Source organism: Vicugna pacos, chromosome 1 (assembly GCF_048564905.1).
Source record: "Vicugna pacos chromosome 1, VicPac4, whole genome shotgun sequence".
Classification (NCBI taxonomy): domain Eukaryota; kingdom Metazoa; phylum Chordata; class Mammalia; order Artiodactyla; family Camelidae; genus Vicugna; species Vicugna pacos.
In genome coordinates, this window is record NC_132987.1 from 82,717,972 (window position 1) to 82,740,911 (window position 22,940).

At 39.0% G+C, this 22,940-nt stretch overlaps 1 long non-coding RNA gene across 1 annotated transcript in view; it reads left to right on the forward strand.

Moving 5' to 3' along the window:
• The window catches only part of LOC140697809 (uncharacterized), a 93,896-nt gene extending 75,354 nt beyond the window's left edge, over positions 1–18,542 (forward strand). Inside the window, exon 4 of the long non-coding RNA XR_012075162.1 lies at positions 18,419–18,542. This is a non-coding gene — a long non-coding RNA (uncharacterized lncRNA). The remainder of the gene's footprint in view (positions 1–18,418) is intronic.
• Positions 18,543–22,940: the final 4,398 nt, after the last annotated feature.

Genomic DNA, 22,940 nt, shown 5'->3' on the forward strand with positions numbered 1-22,940 from the left:
AATAATTTTCACAAAAGCACTAGTTGGATTACAATTGTCCTTGCTGATCACGCTGAGGGAGGCATTTGACCTCAGGACAATCTCTCGTTGATTTACAAACCTAAACTCTCTAGCTACTTGCACACATTATTTTTCAAGGATATCTGGGAAGATCTTGATTATGCTTTGCCTGATTTGTGAATGTCTTAGTTATGAGAGCAACACCCTCCCCAATCTACCCAGGGAAAACATGTCCCACTTGGCTAGCCATGGAAACTCATCTCCCTCTCCTATAGCTCCTGGGATGCTGCCCTAACTCTAAATACCTCCTGATGCATGAAGCAGTGTGTGGCATGTATGTGCATATCAGTACTCAGTGGTTATGAGGAACCAGTTTCTAGAAACATAATAAATTGATGTTTATTATATAAAATAAAACTTATGCATTGAATTGGAATTTCGTGCATCTACAATATCTCTTTGTTGCTCAGCTGCTGCATTTGTCAACAGTTCCATGTGGGGAAGCTCAGTCATTTCAAGTGGCGAATATCCACCAGAGCTTCCGCATGATGATCATTTTATTAGTGATCTGCCAAAATTAAAGGAAGAGTCAACAACGAGCCAAGTTCATATTTCTGAGGAGCTAGAGTAAGACTTGATTGATTAGCCATAAGCTTGATTGATTAGCTGTTTTCCTTATACTAGTCATTTGCCTCACTGCCCCTAACCCTCTCCTTGCAAATTTTAGCAACTGCTTTTAACTGGGGAGTGACAGGATCTGCCTGCCTCAAAAGACATGCTAGGCTGTGTTCAGAATACACTGAGTGGGTAGATTCCCAGGAAGGAATTGGTAAACTTCTCTTACCCTACTCCCCCATCACCACCTACTCCTTCCAAGCCCTGAACTCCTCTTTTGAATGCTATCTGAGCAAAGCTCACTATTAGTACACATGAAATGCTTTTCTTAGAAGACTTGATGAACATTTAATTATTCTATACTTGTTTTCTGTTCTGAAACAGAAATCGTATGCCAGTTGAAAAAGAAACTTTTCTTTCCCGTGTACCACTTGTAATTCTACACTACATATTTTGCAATCTTAGGAGCCAGGAGAACAGTAGGGATGTTTTAGAGCAGGAGTCAGCAACTTTTTCTGTAAAAAGCCAGATAGAAAAGATTTTAGAGTTTGTGAGCCAGATGATCCTTGTTGCAACTGTTCATCTCTGCAGCAAGAACAGCCATGGACAAAATGGCCATACATAAACAAATAGGCATGGCCATGAGCCAAGACAATTTTGTTGACAAAAACATGCAACGGGCCAGATTTGACCCTTGGTCCAGAGTTTGCCAACCCTATTTCAGAGGCACAGTTTTAAAGGGACTTTTCTCAGGACTTTTTTGCATGACTTGCTTTAATTCATTCATCTAAAGAGGAGTTTCTCAAAAAAAGGTACTATCGATATTTTGGACTGGTTAATTCTTCGATGCAAGGGATTGTCCTATGCATTGTAGGGGGTTTAGCAGCATCTCTGATCTCTACCCACCAAATAGATGCCGGTAGCATCCCATGAATTGAAATAACCAAAAATGTCTCCAGACATAGTTAAATGTCCCTAGGGGCAAAATTGCTCCTTGTAGAGAATCACTGATATAAAGCAATGAGGATGACATATCATAATTAGGAGATGGAAATTGTTCAACTGTCAAAACATACAGCAAGGAACGGAGTGTCAGGGATTGAGGCCAAAAGGTAGTCAAGGCAAAGATCCCTCAGGGTTATTCAGACATCCTTTTGAAGGCAAAGATACCATTGAAGGGTTTTATGAAGAGAGGTGTCATGGTACATTTGGTTTTATGTCTTAGAATGGTCATTCTTACATCAGAGAAGAAAATAGGTTAGGCAGAGCAAGACTAGAGGCAGAGAGGTCAGTAAGAAGACTTAGCTCCTGAGATTTTGACCGGTACATCCTCAAAAATGTTGGTCTGGTCCTCGGTATTATCAAATCCTCATGAAATTTGTGTAATGCTAGCAAAATGTACAAAAGATAAGTGCCATAAAGCCGATTAATAATTATCAAGGATATATCTGACCTTAAAATCAAGCTAAGTTATTTTTAGAACACTGATTTCCTTCCTGCTGGGAAAAATTACCTTAGGAAACAAAACCAACAAGGACCTTTCTCAGCTGTGACTCTAGAGTCAGAGAAAGGGTGCTGACTGTCATTATGGAATGTGCTCAGCAAGTCACTGTAGCCAAATGGATAGGCCAATTTCGTTTTAGGGATCAAGAATTGACTCTCAACTTGGAAGGAACCTGCAGGTCCAAAGTTCGCTGAATCCACTTACAACATCATCTATAATTAGTTATGTCACCTTTGCTTAAACAACTTTGACTGTGACTTGGCTCCCAAGAACACTCATGATTATTTTGCAGTCTGTAATTGTTTATTTTCAACTTCTACAGGATACTGGGTATTTGATATTTCTTTCTAAAGACCTGGAATAGTTGCATAGAAAGAATGTCCTCTTCTCTGGGACAGTCTTGGGAATGTGGGCAAATTCTCATCTCAAACTTTCCTTTGTTATGTTCTGCCCTTAATTCCAGTTAGTCTCATGATTGTGATATCCAGTTATATTTATTAAAGGTCTCCACTCTCCAGGCACCATTGTAGACAGTGGGGATACAAGGATGAGGAGACAGAGTTTCTATCCACAAGGAGCTTGCAGTTCCATGGGAGATGGGGAAGGGAATTCCGACATTAAAATAACAAGTACAATTGATATAATTCATAGACTGTGATGCACTCTTCATCAGCATTGAGGGAGGGACATGAAAACCTCTTACCCAGTCACTGTGTAAAATTGAACTGTACTTTGAAGCAAATTATCTAATGATGCTTTTTAGCAACAGGAAGTATCTTCTGGGTCTCTTATTGATCCTCTTGGCTGACAATGGGTTCCAGCCATACTTCCCTAATCAACTCCCTCTTGATTCCAATCTGACAAAATGTACAAGTCACAGAGGTGCTTAAGGTGTTCATACAGGAGACGTATCTGTTCCAACCATCAACCACCACCAGAGAGACATCATCTTCCTGATACCTTAAACCCATGAAAACCTCAAGTAGGGGAAATCTCAGGGCTGAGCAATTTTATAATATACGGTTTCCACTCTAACAAACTAGAAGATGAGCTAGAAAATTAAACAGTAGCCTTGGTTTACACATCATAGTTTAGTTCTTTTTTTATGTGCTTGACATCATATCCATCAACCTCATCACCCATAGTTTGATAATTCAGTGATGTAGCAGGAACAACTTCCTTTAAATATGCAGTTGTGAACATTTGCTTAAGTACTGCTACATACCCCCCCCCCCCAGTAAAAAGAGTAAGCGAAGTACTGTAAGCTGGAAGATAGATAAAAGTTGTTAGATTTTTTGTTTGTTTCTCTCACCATCTGCCACATGCTTTGCTGCTAGCATAATTCTTTGGATAAAATTCAGTAAATTTGGTGAACTTAAGAGAAATCAAAGTGAGAGTTTTTCTTTTAAACTGCTTTATTTTCCAGTAGTAAAGAACCATTATAACCAGTGTTTAATAGCGACATACCTTTGCCTCTACTAGCATAGAAATATTATAACATTTAGTTTTATAAACTTCAGTTCTCTAGATTGTTAAAGTCTGAAGGAGTAGCAATTCATCTGATAGAAGGCATTTTGTTTGACCTTAGTGAAACAGAAGGAGAAATATAAATAGGAAAAATCACTTAATTTTGTACATCTAAACATGCTCTTCATCTCTGTGCTGAAAAATAGTATTTGTTGCACTCAGAAAAAAAAGCTGATCTTTTTTCCTAGTAAGAATTCCAGGAAATGCAAAAAAAACTTGTTAAAACACTTAATCCTTCTTTTCTGTGTGACTCACGATTTCCTTTTTGCTCCTGACAAACATAAGTATCTTTGTATCTAAGCATCAGCTTGTCTAAGGCCTCGTCTCCTCCCGTCACCCCAAGACAGAGCCATGGGGACACTTCCAAGAGTCAGCTCAGGAGAATGCATACACTTGAAACCCACACCTGTTAAGCCCCCATCTTTTCCAGAAGAGTTTCTTACTCAGTTTTAGACTGAGCCTTTGTGCTAACTGACTAAACAGCTAAAAATTTCTCCTTCCCAAGTACATTCACATTTAAACAAGGCCTCAAACTAAATGCCTGTGTTTTGCAGTAGATTGAGGAGATGGAGGCCAGGACTTTCTACTAAGGCAGTGGTCTAACTCTGATGGTAGTTTTTTTTTTTTAAATTGAAGTACAGTCAATTACAATGTGTCAATTTCTGGTGTACAGCACAATGCCCCAGTCATGAATATACATATATATATATTCACTTTCATATTTTTGCATTAAAGTTTATGATAAGATATTGAATATAGTTCCCTGTGCTATACAGAAGAAATTTGTTTAAATTTATTTTTATATATAGTGGCTAATATTTGCAAATCTCAAACTCCCAAATTTGTCTCTTCCCACCCCCTTTCCCTCAGTAACCATAAGTTTGTTTTTTATGTCTGTAAGTCTGTTTCTGTTTTGTAGGTGAGTTCATCTTTTTGTAGATTCTTCTTGTAGCTTCTACATATGAGTGATACCATATGGCATTTTTCTTTCTCTTTCTGGCTTACTTCACTTAGAATGACAATCTCCAGGTCCATCCATGTTGCTGCAAATGGTATTATTTTAATTTTTTATGGCTGCATGGTATTCTATTGTATAACTATGACAAAGCCTTTTGATCGAGTCATCCAATCCTAGTTGTACTCTCTTTATGGTCATCACTGGGCTGATTCCACATTAAACATATTTCCCCTTTTTGATCTCATTCTTTTATTCATGAAGTAGAAGGGGACAAAAATAATCTAAGGAAAGTTATTCTTTTTTACTCCCAAAGCCATAAGTTCCTTAACTGTATCACATATCTGTTATGCGAAATGAATGTGCAAAAACGAACATTTACTTAAACTGAAAAGATAAACTGAAAGAAAAGAGTAGGTATTAAGTCCCGCTAAGTAGAACAGACAGCAAGAGCTAAGTCAGGGGATGGAAACGGCAGGCTAGGGCTAGGGGATTTAGGGAATTTTTATTGAATTGGAGGTGATAGAGGCCAGAAAATTGAGCACAATGTAGAAAACTGATACATTGGTCCAAGAGTGAGGCTCCCTGGAGGCGACACACACACACTCCGGACGTGACTCTATATAGGGGACAGTGCCTCTTCCCTCTCTTCACTTTTCCTCCACGTGCCATTTGGAAGTTGGGGACCACCGACTTCTGTTTCTCTGCCGTTGTGTTGTGGGTGATGGCACATGACAAAGGGGAGTAATGTTAGCTCCTTGTTTGAGGGATCGTTGTTCAATGTCTGCATTAGAACGGGTGCTGGGCTTTCCTCAGTGGCCGCCAGCAGCCGCTCTGCTCTGAATGAGGCCTATTTAGGTGCCAGCCCTCAGTGTAGTGTTGGAGGCAGATCACACTCACCTAAACCTGGGGCAACATTATCCGCTGTGGCTCAGCCTCTGTGATTGATGCAGGCACCATTACTGGTTGGTGCTTTTCTGTTACCTTGGCTTGTGTGTGTGAACGACCACTATGTGTTGTGACGCGGTCTATACCTTGTGAATAACATTAATGGGCTAAACGAGTGGGAGACCTCTACTCTTTACCTACTAGGTTCACATCTAACCCCTCCTAAATCCACCTACTGCTACCAGCTATTTATTGGAATGCTTAGGAATAAGGAAAAAGTGTTTGTAGAACATTTTGTCATTTTAGTCCATTTAGTCTGCTATCACAAAATACCAAAGACTGGGAAGCCTCTAAACAACAGGATTTTGTTTCTTGCAGTTCTGGCGGCTGGAAGTCTGAGATTTGGGTGCCTGCATGGTGTGTGAGGCCTCTTCCTGGGTCACAGACTTCTTCTTGTATCCTCATATGGAGGACAGGGTAGGGATCTCTCTGGAACCCCTTATAAGGGCACTCATTTCATTTTTGAGAGCTCCACTCTCATGGGTTAGCCACCTCCCAAGGGCCTCACCTCTTATTAGCATTATCTTTGGAGATTAGGGCTTCAAAATACGAGTTTTGTAGGGACACACTCATACCAGGTATTGCACAAAAAGGACTTGCTTATCACAGATATGGAAAAACAGAAGAAGTGTCACCATGTTTCTGTCATTTAGAGACAATTGATTTTTTATATCCTTTCTTTTTATATATGTATTTTTAAAATTATTTTATCTATATTATAAAATGTTTTATAAACTGCATTATTTTTTCTCTTAGCATTTAGACTTTCTCTTATAGCCAATATCATGTGGTTTTTAGTGAGTAAATTGTGTTTGCTGATTAGATTGTGCCTCAATTTATATAACTACCCATTTTTTTTAAATGTCTTATGTAGTTTGAGACTGTTATAAACATTTTAATTTTCATAAAAATGTTTAGATTAGCTTTATATTTTGGATCATTAACTTGGCATGTATTTCCCAATGTGAATTCTTAAGTCAAAGGGTATGAACATTGTTTTAGGCTCTGATGGCTATTGCTAGAGAAGCATTAAGAGCTATTTCTTAGTTTGGATGAGTTGGTTTCATTGATTTCGGTGAAACCCAGTGACAAAGATATTGTAGAAGCCGTACATTCAAGATGGGAAGAGGAAGCCAGTGGAGATATATTAACACACCCCATCCATTCACAATGAGAATATGCAAGGTTTCCTCAGGTAGAACCAACAAGTAAAGGGTTTGAAAACATTTTAACTAAAACTCCATTTTTTTTACTACTTTGTTGTTCTAACCATTTTAACTTCACCAGGCTAACATATTTATGTTTAACATAAATACTTTTCCTTATGTTCTTTGAATCATCTTGTCTTAGTGATTTTGGAGAAACTCCACTTCCTTGGGGAAATTCACAAAGACTTTCACATCCTAATACCATAACCTGTGAATATGTTAGGGTACATGCCTGTAAGAAATTAAGGTTGCAGATGGATTGTTTGCTAGCCAATTGATCTCAAAATATTATCCTAAATTATCCAGGTGGGCCAGAAGTAATCACAAAGGTCCTTAAAAGTGGGTTAGGGACTGAAGAAAAGTCAGAGAGATGCTATGTTGTTGACTTTGAAATGTAAGAAGGGGGCTATGAGACAAGGAACATAGGCTTTGGAAGCTGGAAAAGGCAAGGAAACAGATTCTCCCCTAGAACCTCCAGAAAGGGATGCAGCCCTGCCAACACCTTGATGTTAGTCCAGTGAGCCTCATGCCAGACTTCTGAACTTCAGAACCATAAGATATTAATATTATGTTGTTTTTAGCCACTGCATTTGTGGTAATTTTTTATGGCAGCCATAGAAAACAAAAACACTTAGTTTTCATTTCTAAATAGAGTTAAACTATGTTCCTTTGTCACTGAGTTTTCCATTTTACATTATTTTCATTTTATCTTCCACTTGTTGATTAATCAAACTGCCATTATGAGGAAGTAAAAGTTCTTACTTTGTTAGTGCCTAAGACCTTGCTTTCCAAGATGTATTTCAGTAGGTGAATAGATAAACAAACTGTGCTTTATCCAAGCAATGGACTATTATTCAGTGCTAAAAAAGAAATGAGCTATCAAGCCATGACTATTACTTCCAGTACTATGTTGAAAAGGAGTGGTTTCTTAATGGGAAAGCTTTGAGTTTCTTACCATTAAGAATGATGTGAGCTGTGGTTATTTTTGTAGGTATCCTTTATCAAGTTGAGGAAGTTACCTTCTATTTGTATTTTATCATGAATTTTATATCGTGAATGGTGTTGGATTTTTCAAAAATGCTTTTTCTGCATCTATTAATATGGTCATATGATTTTTATTTTAGTCTGCTGATGTGATGGATTACATTAATGGATTTTCAAATGTTGAACCATCCTTGCATACTTGGGATAAATCCCACTTGGTTATGGTGTATAATTCTTTTTACACGTTGTTGGATTTGATTTGCCAATATTGTGTTGAGGATTTTTGCATCTATGTTCATGAGGGATATTTGTCTGTAGCTTTTTTTCTTGTATGCATTTGTTTGGTTTTAGCATTAGAGTAATAGTGGGATCACAGAATGAGTTATAAAATGAATTAGGAAGTATTCCCTCTGCTTCTATTTTCTGAAAGAGATTACAGAGAATTTGGTGTAATTTCTTTAAAAATATTTGTTAAAATTCACCAGTGAACCTATCTAGGATGCTTTCTGTTTTGCAAGGTTATTAATATTGATTCAATTTCTTTAATAGACATAGGCTTATTCATATTGTTTATTTCTTCTTGTGTGAATTTTAGCAAATTATGTCTTTCAAGGAAATTGTCCATTTTACCTGGGTTATGAAATGTATGGGCATAGAGTCATTTCATAGTATTCCTTGATTGTCCTTTTACTACTGTAGGAATGAGTTATGCTCTTTATCTGCCTAGGAACAACAATCTGGTTGACAGAGAAAGACTAGATGCTTGGAGTCTGGCTAATGGTACTCCAGGCCTTAGACTGGTAACCAGATTTGTCTGAGAGTGTTAGTTGATACGGCACATCCTGTGCTGGCAAATGAGTTGGGTCATTTGGAATGAGAAATTCCAAGTCTTCTCAGAATAATTCAGAGCCCTGTCAGCATCGTCTCATATGATTGGCATTCTCTGAGTCAATTTAATATCTTCCCTGAGGAGTGGTGCTGGAAATGAGGCATTTCACAAGCCAAAGGCCACCAATTTTCTGTTCAGGAAGTAACAGCTAATGATATGAAGAGTGAACAGTTGCCACATCTCATCCCATGAACTCTCTGTCAGACCCTCCATGTTGCTTTCTCCATGTCTTTGTATTTCAAGCCTTGTTCCTGGAATTAATGTCAGATGTTTGCAGTGAATCATATAATACTAAGGAAGGCTGTCTCCTTTCACTTCAGCAAGGATAAGTGGGGAAATAACATGTTCTCAGTATTTGTCTGGGATAGTAATTAAGAAGAAATTCCCTGAAGGATTCTAATCTCTTCTTCAACTAGGCCTGAAATCCTGCTCATTAATGAGTGAGTCTCCTGTGGCCTCAGGGGGAACCTCACCATGTCCAATGGGATCATAAAGAACTGAGCCTTAGAAGATTTGTCTTGGTCTGCAAGTGGTGTTGAACTAGAGACAACTTAGGGATGCATACATAGGTGCTTCCTTGCTCCTCTTCTCTGTTCCTTTAAGTTCTGTGTTGAGGCTAGAGGAAGAATAGGAAACTGAAAACTAGCTACAGGGAATGGATGGATTTAAAAGTGAAGGGAGTGTGAACATAAGGTTCTCTATAGCTTTTATGTCCCTAAGGATTAGCTTAGACCTGGATTCCATTCAAGTCCTTAGAATTTTCCCAGTTTTAACTTCCTGCGTACCTTTCCATCCCCTTTCCACTCCTGTCAAGAACCCAGTCTTCTTGTTTTCCATCCTCCAATCTGTCCTAAATGTTTTCATGAACTCTAAGGTGTAATGGCTATTAATATACTATCTCACAATGTTACCATCTTAAGGGATTTTCACATTTTTCATCAGATAAAAGAATTCTCTAAAATATAATTAAAGATATAAGATAGTGAATCAGAGAAGAAATTTTGTGTTTTAGGCCCTCTGCAGATTATGATACACACTTAAGTTTGTAAATCACTGAACTATGCGATTGACTTGGGCAAGTCTCTTAAGTTGTTTGAATTATGCCTTCTCAGCCTCAAACTTTCACAGGGCTGTTAATGAGGACCAGACAATAAAAATGTGTGGTTTGGGAAACAATTAAAAGGTTGAGTGTTCCTAGGGGATTGCTAGAGGAATAACTACATCATTTGGATTTTTTTTCTGATTGGGTTTTGCAAGTGGTGATGAGAGGGAAACCAGCTCTTAGAGAAAAAATTAAGTGGAATATTTTAGAGAAAAAAATGTGTTGAACATTTAAACAATGACTGCTATTTACCAAAATCACCATCACTATCATCACTGTCACCATCATCATCATGATCTTCTTCATCTTCATCACTGTCATCATTCTAATTAGACAGCTGCTAAATTGTACTTTCATAGTCCCATTCTGGCCAATGTTTTCCTGTTGGTTTTAGATTCGAATTACAACAGAAAATCCTATGTATATAGTATTCCATTCAACAATATCGGAATATTTATTTTTTCAAGGGCAGAAATATAGACCATGTTCTGGACCATAAAGTAATTTTCAATAAATACAAAAGGATTTAAGTCACTTAAAATACTTTTCTCAACCACATTGGAATTAAATTAAAATTAATAACAGAAAGATCCCTGGAAAATCCCCTAGATATTGGAAACAGTGTTCTAAATAAATCATGAGCAAAGAAGAAACCAAAAGCAGAATTAGAAATATTTTTAACTGAATGAAGTTGAAAATACAGTATGTCTCAATTTGGGTTGAGCAAGAGGTGAAAGAGAAGATACAAATCAATATCAGAAATGAGGGTGGCAAAATTATTGCAGATTCTACAGATATTAGAAGAATAATAAGGGACTATTATGAACAACTTTATGGCAGCACATTTAACCACTTAAATAAAAGGTCAAATTCCTCAAGAAAAAACAGATAATCTGAAAAATCCATGTATCTATCTATAGAATTGAATTTTTAGTAAACTAAATCAAAAAATTCCCCCAAAACCAAAAACTGAGACCTTCCCATAGAGGATGGCTTCACAGACAATACTACTTGATTTTAAGGCTTACTATAATGCTGCAGTATTCAATACAATGTGTTATTGGCATTAATATAGGATGAATAGAGCAAAGGAACAGAATAAAGACTCCAGAATAAACCTTCATATATTTGAACTATTGATTTTTGATGAAACTGCAAGAGCAATTTAGTAGAGAAAGGGTAAACTTTTTAATGAATGACAGCAAATCAATTGGATGTCTATAGGCAAAAAATAAACCTGAATCCATATCATGCATCATATGCAAAAATCACTCAAAATAGATCGAAGATTTAAATGTAAAACCTGAAACTAAGAAATCTTAATAAGCTTGGATTTGGCAAAGTACTTTTAGCTCTGACACCAATAGCACAATCCATAACAGAAAAATTGTACAAATCAGACCTCACCTAAATTAAGAACTTCTGCACCTCAAAAGACACTCTTAAGAGATTGAAAAGACAGGCTGTAGATAATGAGGAAATACATGCAAAGTATGTATCTTGTAAAGGACTTATATCTAGAATTTATAGGGAAATCTTAAAACCTGTAATAAAACAAACCATCCTCCACACCACCAAAAGTAGGCAAAAGATTTTTAAAAGATGTCACCAAAAAAACCCCCCACAAACAAATGGCAAACAAGCACATGAAAATATTCTCAGCATCATTTGTCATTAGGGAAATGCACATTAAAATAAAAATGAGATGCCATTATATATCTATTAGAAAGGCTAAAATTAAAAATTATGACATGCAAATGTTGGCAAGGATGTGGAAAAACTGGAACCCTCGTGCACTGTTGGTGTGAACATGAAATTTTACATTCACTTTGGAAAAGAGTTTGGCAGTTCCTTCAAAATTTAAATGAACATCTACCATTTGATCTAGCTATTGTACTCACAGGTATTTTTGCAAGGGAAATGAAATCATGCATCCATACAAAGACATACATGCAAATGATCACAGCAGTCTTGTTTGTAATAGCCAAAATTGGCAGTAGCCCAAATGTCCATCAGCAGATGAATGGATAAACAAATTGTGGTATATCCATGCAATGGAATACTACTCAGCATAAAAAGGGATATTGGTACATGTTATAAAATGCGTGAATCTCATTATAATGGAGCTGAGTTAAAGAAGCCAGTCAAAACAGAGTACCTACTATATGATTCCATTTATGTAAAACTTCCAAAACTGCAATCAAAAGTATTATAATAGAAAGCAGATCAGTGGTTGTGTGATACTGGGTGAGAGGTGTGGAGAGGAAGGAGAGTGGGATGGAAAAGGGCCACAAGGATTCTTTTAAAGGTAATGGGTACATTCATTATCTTGGTTGTGGTGAGGATTTCCCAGGTGAAAACATGTCAAAATTAATCAAATTGTGTAATTGAAATATGTGCAGTTTGTTGTATGTGAATTACATTTCAAAAAAGCTATTGCAAATAAAATAAAATAAATTAAATATAATAAAATATAGTAGGAAAGGCCTTGGTTTGAAAAATAATATACTCAAATGCATTTGACTCTTTTTAAGGATACTTTAGACACTGACATGCTACGTTGTACATTTCCAAGATAAAAGATTTAGAGTAGTGAACCTAAGCTTTTAGGGGACCTAACACATAAAATTCTGTTGAAATAATGACTTTTGAAAAATGACTATTTGAATAATAATTTCATTCAATGCCTCAATTAGTCTTTGGTAGCAAATCAAGTGCTTGGAAAAGGCACTTTCAGAGAAGTTATTAAATCTTTCCTGTATACTTCCCAGCTTCTAAATGGAGGTCTCTGCTGAGAAGCAGACTTGCATGTAGCGTGCTCTTCCTTAGGTTAGGTGTTCACATACTTTCAGCTGCAGTGATTACAACCACCACCACTACAAGTACCAGCAGCCAGTAGTGAATGAGTGCTTGCCATATGCCAGGCATTGTTCTAAATATTTTATGTGTATTAAGCCATTTAATCCTCCCAATAACCCTATGAGGAAGAAAATACTATCCTCATGTATGCAGAAGAAATTGAGGCACAAAGAGGTACAAATATCAAATTATCTGACTAGCAGTGGCATAAATAAATACATTTTTGTTTATTTACTCTATAACTTCTCTATAACAAGTACACTGATAGACCATTCCACGATTGCTCCTGAGGTCAACAAACTAAGGGCCCTAGGTGAGCTTTCTTGCACTTTTATAGGTCTTTCTATTATGGCCACAAGATGGCTACCCTACCACTAAGCATCCCTTCCTCACTTAATATTCAAAGCAGGAGAAAGGGGTTGGGAAGGAGCTATCTTCTTGTACGATTTTTTCATCCGAGAAATATATATTTGCTAGAAGCATATTGGCAAAATCTCATCAAAATTTATTGGCTAGAACTTGTTCACATAGCCCTTCCAAGCTGTATTCTACCATGAGAGGCAAGTTCTCTCAGAGAGGAAAAAGAGTTGGGAGAATGACTGTTGGGTTGGCGGCTAACACTGGCTGGGCTACTTTGATGTATCCTGACAGCAACCCTAGATTACATTCCCAGTGATGGCTCCCTGACACTTCAAGAGCTGTAAATGTATAGGTGAAATTCCTTTTTTCTCCTTAGTTTCTTTCTCATCTTAAGAAGAACTTCCCATATTGGTTAAAGTTTACCAAAGACAAATAATAAAAGCATATTATATTTATTTTGAAAAGAGAGATACAGATCCAAAAGAGAATGATTTATTCATTCAGTCTTTCATCAGTTAAATCAATTAATTTATTGAGTTATTCATTCCACATATGAATGTTGGTCATTCTCCACTAGTAGACTTTGATGTTAGTTGACATGGTGAAGATCAAGGCTATACTACAGAACTGCAGTGATGGAAATGTTTTGTCTGTGCTGTCCCATATGGTAACCACTAGCCATAGATAACTTACTAAGCACTTGAAATATGGCTAGTGTGATTGAGGGCCTGAATTTTTAGTTTAAATTCATTCAATTAAAAAAATTTATTATTGTATTATTTAACTGTTTTATTTTGGCATGGGGGTTAGGTAATTGGGTTTATTTAATTTTAGAGGAGGTACTGAGGATTGAACCCAGGACCTCATGCATGCTAAACACGCACTCTACCACTAAGCTATACCCTCCCCCGATTCAATTATTTTTTCAGATTATATTCCATTATAGGTTATTACAAGATATGAATATAATTCCCTGTGTTTTATAATAAATTCTTACTGATTTTATGTATAGTAGTTAGTATCTGCTAATCCCATACTTGTACTTTGTCCCTCCTCCCTTGGTAACCATACATTTGTTTCCTATGTCTGTGACTCTGTTTCTGTTTTGTATATAGATTCATTTGTGTTCTTTTCAGATTTCACATATAAGTGGTATCATATAGAACTTGTCTTTCTCTGTCTGACTTACTTAACTAAGTATAATTTTCTTTAGGTCCATCCATGTTGCTGCAAATGGCAATATTTCATTCTTTCTTTATGGCTGAGTAATAGCCATTGTATAAATATACCACATCTTCTTAAGCTTATTGTCTGTTGTTGGGCACTTGAATTGTTTCCATGTCTTGGCTATTGTAAAGAATGCTGCTATAAACATCGAGGTGCAAGTATCTTTTTGAATTAGAGTTTTCATTTTTTCCAGATAGATACACAGGAGTGGGATTGCTGGATCATATGGTAGCTCTGTGTTTAATTTTGTAAGGAACCCCCATATTTCCAATAGTAGGTACACCAATTTACATTTCCACCAACAGTGTAGGAGGGTTCCCTTTTCTTCATACCCTCTCCAACATTTATTATTTGTTGACTTTTTGATGATGGCCATTCTGACTGGTGTGAGGTAATACATCATTGTAGTTTTCATTTATATTTCTCTAATAATTAGAGATGCTGAGAATCTTTTCATGTACCTGTTGGCCATCTGTATGTTCTTTGGAAAAATGTCTGTTTAGGTCTTCTGCCCATTTTTTGATTGGGTTGTTTATTTTTTTGATATTGAGTTATATGAGCTGTTTGTATATTTCAGGTATTAACCCTTTGTTGGTCATATTGTTTGCAAATATTTTCTCCTATTCTGTAGGCTGTCTTTTAATTTTGTTTATGGTTTCCTTTGCTGTGCAGAAACTTTTAAGTTTAATTAGATCTCATTTATTTATTTTTACTTTTATTTCTTTTGCCTTGGGAGACTGATTTAAGAAAATATTGCTATGATTTATGTCCAAAAATGTTTTGCCTATGTTGTCTTCTAGAAGTTTTATGGTGTCATGCCTTATATTTTGATCTTTAAACTATTTTGAGTTTATTTTTGTATATGGTGTCAGGGAGTATTCTAACTTCATTGATTTATATGTGGCTGTCCAGTTTTCCCAGCATGACTTGCTGAAGAGACTGTCTTTTCTCCATTGTATATTCTTGATTCCTTCATTGAAGATTAATTGACCTTAGGTGTGTGGGTTTATTTCTGGGCTCTCTATTCTGTTCTATTGATTCACATGTATGTTTTTGTGCCAATACCATGCTGTTTTGATTACTGGAGCTTTGAAGTATAATCTGAAGTCTGGACGGGTTATGCCTCCAGCTTTGTTCTTTTTCCTCAGGATTTCTTGGCAATTCTTGGTCTTTTGTGTTTCCATATAAATTTTAGGATTATTTGTTCTAAATATGTGAAAAATATCATGGGTATTTTGATAGGGGAAATCGCTTTGGGTAATAAGGCCATTTTGACAATATTAATTCTTCCAATTTAAGGGCATAGGATATCTTTCCATTTCTTTGAATCATCTTTAACTTTTTTTGTCAATATTTATAGTTTTCAGTGTATAGGTCTTCTACCTCTGTGGTTAAGGTTATTCATAGGTGGTTTTTTTTATGGACATGGTTTTAAACAGGATTTTTTTTTTAACTTTCTCTTTCTGATACTTCATTGTTAGTGTAAAGAAATGCAATGAATTTCTGTATATTGATCTTGTATCCTGCTACCTTGCTGAATTCATTTATTAGTTCTGATAATTTTTGTGTAGAGATTTTAGGGTTCTATATATAGGGTTTCATGTCATCTGCAAATAGTGACAGTTTTACCTCTTCCCTTCCAGTTTGGATACCTTTTATTTCTTTTTCTTTTCTGACTGCTGTGACTAGGACTTCTAATATTATGCTGAACAGAAGTGGTGAGAGTGAGCATCCTTGTCTTGTTCCTGAATTTTGCAGAAAGGCTTCAGCTTTTCAGCTTGAGCATTATGTTGGCTAGGGGTTTGTCATAAATGGCTTTTATTATCTTGAGATGTGTTCCCTCTGTACCTACTTTGTTGAGAGGTTTTACTATGAAAAGATGTTGAATTTTGTCAAATGCTTTTTCTGCATCTGTTGAGATGATCCTTTGTGTTTTGTCGTTTGTTGTTGTTGTTAATGTGGTTAACACATTAATTGATTTGTATATGTTGAAACATCCTTGTGACCCTGGATTGAATCCAGGTTGATTATGATGTATGATGCTTTTTATGTATTGTTGAATTCAGTTTGCTAAGTTTTTCTTGAGGATTTTCATATCTATATCCATCAAAGATACTGGCCTGTAGTTTTCTTCTTTTGTGGTCTCTATCTGGTTTTGCTATCAAGAGTGTTCATAGAATGAACTTGGACGTGTTCTCTCCTCTTCAATTTTTTGGAATAGTTTGAGCAGGATAGGTTTAAGTTCTTTGTATTTTCAGAAGAATTCCTCAATGAAGTCATCTAGTGCTAGACTTTTGTTTGCAGGGAGTTTTTGTTGTTGTTTTGTTTTTGTTTTTGTTTTTGTTTTTACAGTTTATGTCTCACTTCTAGTAATCAGTCTATTCAAATTATATGTTTCTTCTTCACTCAGTTTTGGCAAGCTGTATGTATCTAGAAATGTGTCCATTTCTTATAGGTTGTCCAATTTGTTGGCATACATTTATTCATAGTAGTTCCTCTGCCTTTTCATTTTACATAACTTTCTCTGTCTGTGTGAATTTAGGAGGAACAGTTATGTACTGTGGTCTTGAAGGGATGTTTTTTGTGGGCACATCCCTGTGTAGGCTGTGTGTGTCCAGTGTCTTTGGTGTGAGGGCTGATTTCAGGATGGACACCAGCACATCTTTCTGCAGGGTGTGCTGGTCATTATCCCGTTGGTAATGGGGTGTGGCTGGTGTTGTAGTGTCTAGAGCCTGTTCTGGATGTGAGGCAGGGTTTCGTGGCTGTTGCCACCCTGTCAGGCATGGGGTACACTGCCCAATTGTTGGAGTAGGAATCCTGAGAATCAAGCTTGATCAGGCTCTGTTGCCTTTGAGTGTATGCCCTCCTCCAAAGGAGGTGACAGCTGAAGCAATGAAACCCATGCAGTCACAGCGAACTGTGCACCATCTGTGCTGGCAACCAAGGCTCCTCTCAGAAGCAGTCCCTTTCTCTGTTGTGTTCCTCCCAGATCTGGTGCAGGGCTGTGGTGTGGAGTGGCTGGGCTGGTTATCTGGGCATCATGGCTGCAGGAATTGAGGTGGCTGCTCTGCCACCTGAGGTCTGGGCTGCCTCTGTGGCAGACCTCTCCCAGGATCTGGCTGCCCCAGGTCTGGCCCAAAGCTGCAGTGTAGAGTAGGTGTAGCTGGAGGGGTCTGGCTGGGAGACAACTGCTGTGTACTCCTGAGCGAGCTGACATTGGCCATCACTGCTGCGCCCAGACAATACCCCGGGCCCTCTGGGCTCCCTCTGTGTAGCTAGATGAGTCCTCCCCTAGGGTCTGTCTGCTCAGTGTTTAGCCACTGTGTGCTCTTGCAGCGCCACCCCGTGTGCATGCTGACAGTGGCCTCTGTGGCTCTGCCCAGATTACACCCAGACACCCCTGTCTGTTTCCGCACAGCTAGTCTCAGTCTCTGCCCAGATCTCATGCCAGGCTGTGGTGTGGGACAGGGCCAGCGTGTTTGCCCGTTTGGATCAGAAAGTGTAGTGAGGCTGCAGCCGCTGGTGCAAGGCTCTCTGCACCCTGGTTGGACACAAACCAGCACATGCTCAGTCCTCAAGAGTAGAATCTAGGCTTTCCCAGCCCTTCTGTCTATCTTAGTGGATTTCCCAGCAGGCAAGTAGGGCTGTCTCCTCTGTGCAGGACACCAGGGCTGGGATGCCCAGATTGCAGCTCAACCTGCTCACTCCCTGGGGTGAGGGGTCCACCCGTGCGGACCTTCTCCTCCTTACAGATCTTTCCCACGGGCGCAGGTCCCCAACCCAATGCCTTTTTTTCTGTCCTACTCGGTTATGTGGAGATCTTTCTTGCAGCTTTGGTTGTCCATGAGTTTTCCTGCCAATTTCCAGTTAGTTTTATGTGAAAGTTGTTCCATGTGTAGATGTATTTCTGATGCATATGTGGGGGGAGGTGAGCTCCACGTCCTCCTACTCCATCATCTTGATCCCCCTCCTCAGGGTGTATTTTTCTGATTGGATATTTAGAATGTGTCCTTCCCTTTGGAATACTGTCTTATAATTTATTTCAGTGGTAGCTGTGGCGAAAAGGACCCACAAATGCCTATCCTAAGAAGGAGATGTGCCCTTAAATTGCCTTCAAAGGGGTCCTTCTTTTTCATTTCCTTATTTCATTTATTTTCTCATTAGAGACATTATTCCACAATGTAATTCTCAACATCAATTTTGCAGTATCTTTTAAGCGTTTAATTAATTCTGCTTGCAGCCTGGTTGTCACACTTCAAACCAGTGCAGTGAAGTTGGGAAGTATCCAGAGACGTGTCCCTGCCAAACAATAAGTGAAAACAGAGTTCAGGAGGCCATGGTCATGGCTGTTTCATCCCAGCCATTAGTACACGGTGAGTCTCCCGCGTTCCACATGCAATAATGTGTAAAGTCAGGCTGCTGGCAAAAGCCTCCGTCTACGATGTGTTCCCAGGACCACCATCCCACGTGCCCTACCTACCGCTGCCTCCTTACGTTCCTCATGCTCCCGAACTCCCTAATGCTGTGCTCTACTTTCGGCACCCGCCTCTGGCTCATCCTCCTTCTCTGGTTTAGTAACTTATATTCCCCATTCAGCACTTGACTCCTTCAATTTTTACATCATTTGAACCCTAAACAAGAGATATTCCCTTTATCTGCCCAAGCCCAGCTCTGCACTCAGCACTTCCCCAAAGAAAGCAGAATTTAGACAGAACAAGGAAGGCAGACTTGACAGCTCAGAGATGTGCAGCTTAGGTCTTAAAGAAGCCTGTTTTTCCAGCTTAATAGAAAGAAAAAACTCTTTACAGTCTTTTATAAATACAAGTTGCTAATTCTTTCAAAGTTATGAAGCCAAAAATCTAGAGTCAAGATGCTTTCCAACCGACTGAAGAGTGACCCACAGACATCACTTAGGCATTTAAAGGGTGGTACCTCCCTTGCTATAAAAAGCATTGTGGAAAAGAACTTCATGCTCCGGTCAGAAGTACCCCCACTGGAGCAAGATCCTCCTCCAGTTGGACCATAAGTCTCATTCTGTACGGCAATTACGAAAACAATGTTTGGGCTGAAAACATGGAACACTCGGTTTCCCATTTCAAATATGAGTCATAATAAAAATGATTTTTATTAGCATCCCCTAGAAAACCACAACAGATCTTTGCATTTTATTAGTCGTAGATACGTAAGCCGTTAAAAAATCTCCTAGCATAGAACACTGTGTATGAGAGTCTCAAAAGTGTAAACAAATGGGTAAAATGATTGCCCAGAGTTTACGTGCAGAATTTGAAAGATTTACGAGTTTTGGTGGACGTCTCATTTGAAATAATGGAATTAATGTTGAATAGTCACAAAGCCAAAAACAACCAAAAACTATGACACTTATTTAGAGTAGTGTTCTGGTCATCCTCCTGCCTTTTACCCACTTTCTCAAAGAGAAAATACAACTGAAGAAATGATGCTATACAACTGTTGTACCAGAGTTCCATCAGGGTCTTCTACCGTGGAGAAAAGGAAAGCAGACAGAGCGTTCCCAGGTTCCCACTTTGCCTATCTTGACACATGTTTTTGACACAACTCCTGCGTATGGAGTTTGTTTATTACCTCACCTTGTTCCAGAAAAAAGTGAAAGCAACTCACAAAACCACATAAAGACTTGCAAATTAAGCAAGCAAAAAGGGTGGGGATTAAAAAAAAAAAAGCCAAGAATGATGCCAAAACATGCACATTGCAAAGACCTGTATGCACTTAGTATGGGTGGGGAACACATTTGGTTCTGGTCTTCCAGCAGTCAGCACAGAAAGAGAACAATGTCACAAAATAAAGGCAGTTGCTCAAAAAAGCATTATATATATATTTTTTTTTTGACATGGAGAGCAGAAGTTTTTTCCCCAGAGTTCTTCTGAAGAGGGTACTATGTGATTTAACAAGCAAGGACAGCAGCACTCTTAAGCACAATAGAGCGTCGTGGCAGCTTACTGTGGACCTGAATGTAGGTGGTGGCACTATACCAAAGATTACCTAGTAAAATGTTATGAAGTGGCTCAACCCTAAAGTCCAGCACTGTGAAGGGTTGAGATTTTACCATATGTACAAGCTAACATGCACAGCTCCCAGATGCTGGCAGGAGAACCAAGGATGCTGAGTCAAAAGACAAAGGACAGTGAGTGTATTGAAGCCCAGCAATAGTCGTAGCCTGAATATCAGCATTTGTGCTCGTTCTAGGAGCCCCAGCTCCCGCAAGCCCACACAAGGAGGTACAGGTGATACCTACATATGCCACAGGTTGTATTATAAGAAAGGAGCCCTGAGCTTAAGGAACCTGAATCTTTGATAATAGGCAGTAAGCACGTGTTCCCTTTATTATATGGGTCAGTAAACAAAATCCCATCTTCCAAGACTGTTTGCTCTGCAAACGTCATTGCAAAGATAGTCTGAAGCACAGAGAATCATGCTCTAGGACATCCAGAAATGGGAGGTGCTCCCCCACCAGCAACTGTACATTCCAAGTCACAGTCTAGCCTTCTCTGGCTTGATACCTGTAGACCACGTGGAGGAATCGATGGATTCTGCTTCATGTGACACTTACTCATCTTAACTTATTGTCTTCTTATTACAGTCTTGTTACTGGGTCTGGCGATCGACAAAACTGTCATGGTCCCCTGCCTTCACAGAATGGAGAGAACGCAAACGTAGTTTCTGTGTTTCTCCAGAAGCTTTTTCTAAGTGTTCTTCCTAAGGATATTTTGGTAATAAACTTTATTTTTCAGAGCAGTTTTTAAGTTCACAGCAAAACTGAGCAGCAGGCACTTAGATTTCCTTTATACTTACCCCCTGCTCCCACACATGCGGAGATATGCCATGTATCCCCGGCCCTCCCGTTGCCAGCACCCCCTGCCAGCGTTTGTTACTGTTTGCCGTGACTGATGAGCCTATAATGACACATTGTGACCGTCCAGAGTTCATGCTTTACATTAGGGTTCACTCTTGGTGGTATACAGTCTTATGGGCTTTGTATAAATGTGCAAAACAAGGTTTCCCACAGATATTGGTGACAGTGTGATATTCTACAACCTCACGAGTAACGGAGCTTCACATTTTTGTGTTTCCAGAAAAATACAGACACAAGTGCCTACAGAGGCATCTGAACCAGGACCCAGGGTCCACGTTCTCTAGGGACACCAGGGAAACCTGAGGGTGGCGTGCAAACTCCTGCAGTGTCACCACCTCCAGGGTCCCATGGTTGGAAGGTAATGCTTCCTTAAATATGGCTTAAATCCTCCAGTGGTTACGTGACCACAGCCCTGATGTCTTCTTCCAAGAGCAGGGCCCTCACACACCTTCAGGAGGGTGTGTCTGCTTCCTGTTGGGGAGGGGCTCCAGCTCAACCGAAAACTTTCAGTTTGTTGAGAAGGTGAAATGGCCCCTCTGATGTGACTTGTTTCTTCAGGACGTGCCTCCTCCCAGATCTGAGGAGAGCTCTGCACTTTCGCCGTCTTCACTGAATGTTCACTGTCCTACTGTCTAAGTAATGCAGTCACCTTTTTCTGACAAAATCCTCCTCAGAGACCGCCCTGGATTTAAGTAGCTCCCAATCAGTTCCAATCTAGAAATAGCGATGGCTAATGTAGGCCTGAGGTGGCCCGCAGGTCAGGCAGAGGCTGATTCCTGAATCCCCCTACCTAACCCTTGGAACAGCCCCTCACAGGGTTTTGAAGAACCAGTCTATTTTTTTTCCCCAATATTTCTGTTCTTTTTTTACCCCCTCAAGAAAAAAAAAACAAAACAAAAACAACAAAACAACCTGTCATTTCCTGGGAGCACAGCGACCTCACTGGCTTAATTGATGGCAGTAGGTGTAGAAGCAGAATCCGCAGTGCCAGCTGGACAGAGGTCCAAACGCGAGTTGGAGAGAGCTGCCTATTCAAGTGAAAAATTAGAGACGAAAAGGACCTGTTAAACAACCCAGTCCCCCCGGAGCCGGTGCCAGGGCGTTCCTGCGTGAGCGCTCAGTGTGGGCCCGCTCCAAGTGACTTTCACAGCGTGCCTTCTCACGCTTTATTTGGAAGATGGGGCTGTCTCTTCAATTTTCCTTTTTTTCTTTTTACTAAGTTTTTGACTAGAATTTCGTTTGACCACCGTCATTCCAATTCCCTTTTACTGTTTTGGTTCAGCTATAGCACCCTCATGAAATAAACTATTTTTAGGGAGTTGATATAAATGTACCAACGATGTTGAAAGTACTTGATTAACTTGGTCATTCCAGCAATGCCCGTGTTGGGGGAGTGTGATACGGAGGGAGAGGACACAGACGGGCTCTGGAGGGGGGTGTACTGGGGTAGAACCATAGTTCTGCTTAATTGGGGCAGGTTAGGATTGTCATTATTTTTTGTTGTTTTCAGTGATTGTCATTTATTAGGTGCGTCCTGTGTGTCAGGTGCTGTGGTAAATACTGTCCCAAAATCCTGCTAGCAAATTTATGAAATTGGTACTATCATCTTATTTTTGAATTTAGAGTTTACTAATGAAGACTGGAAGCTCTGCGTTCAGTTGTCTGATTGAAATTAAAATGCTCTGTTGCTTACTAGCCCTGTGACCTTGAACTTTTCACTGAACTTCTCCACACCCTCTGTCTGTAAACTTCCTCTGTCTGTAAATGGGGGTGATGACAATGCCTGTCTCCTAGGTTATTTTGAAGAATAAATATGAATATATGCGAATTGATCAGATCAGTGCCTGGCACGGAGCAAGCACTTAAACGTAGC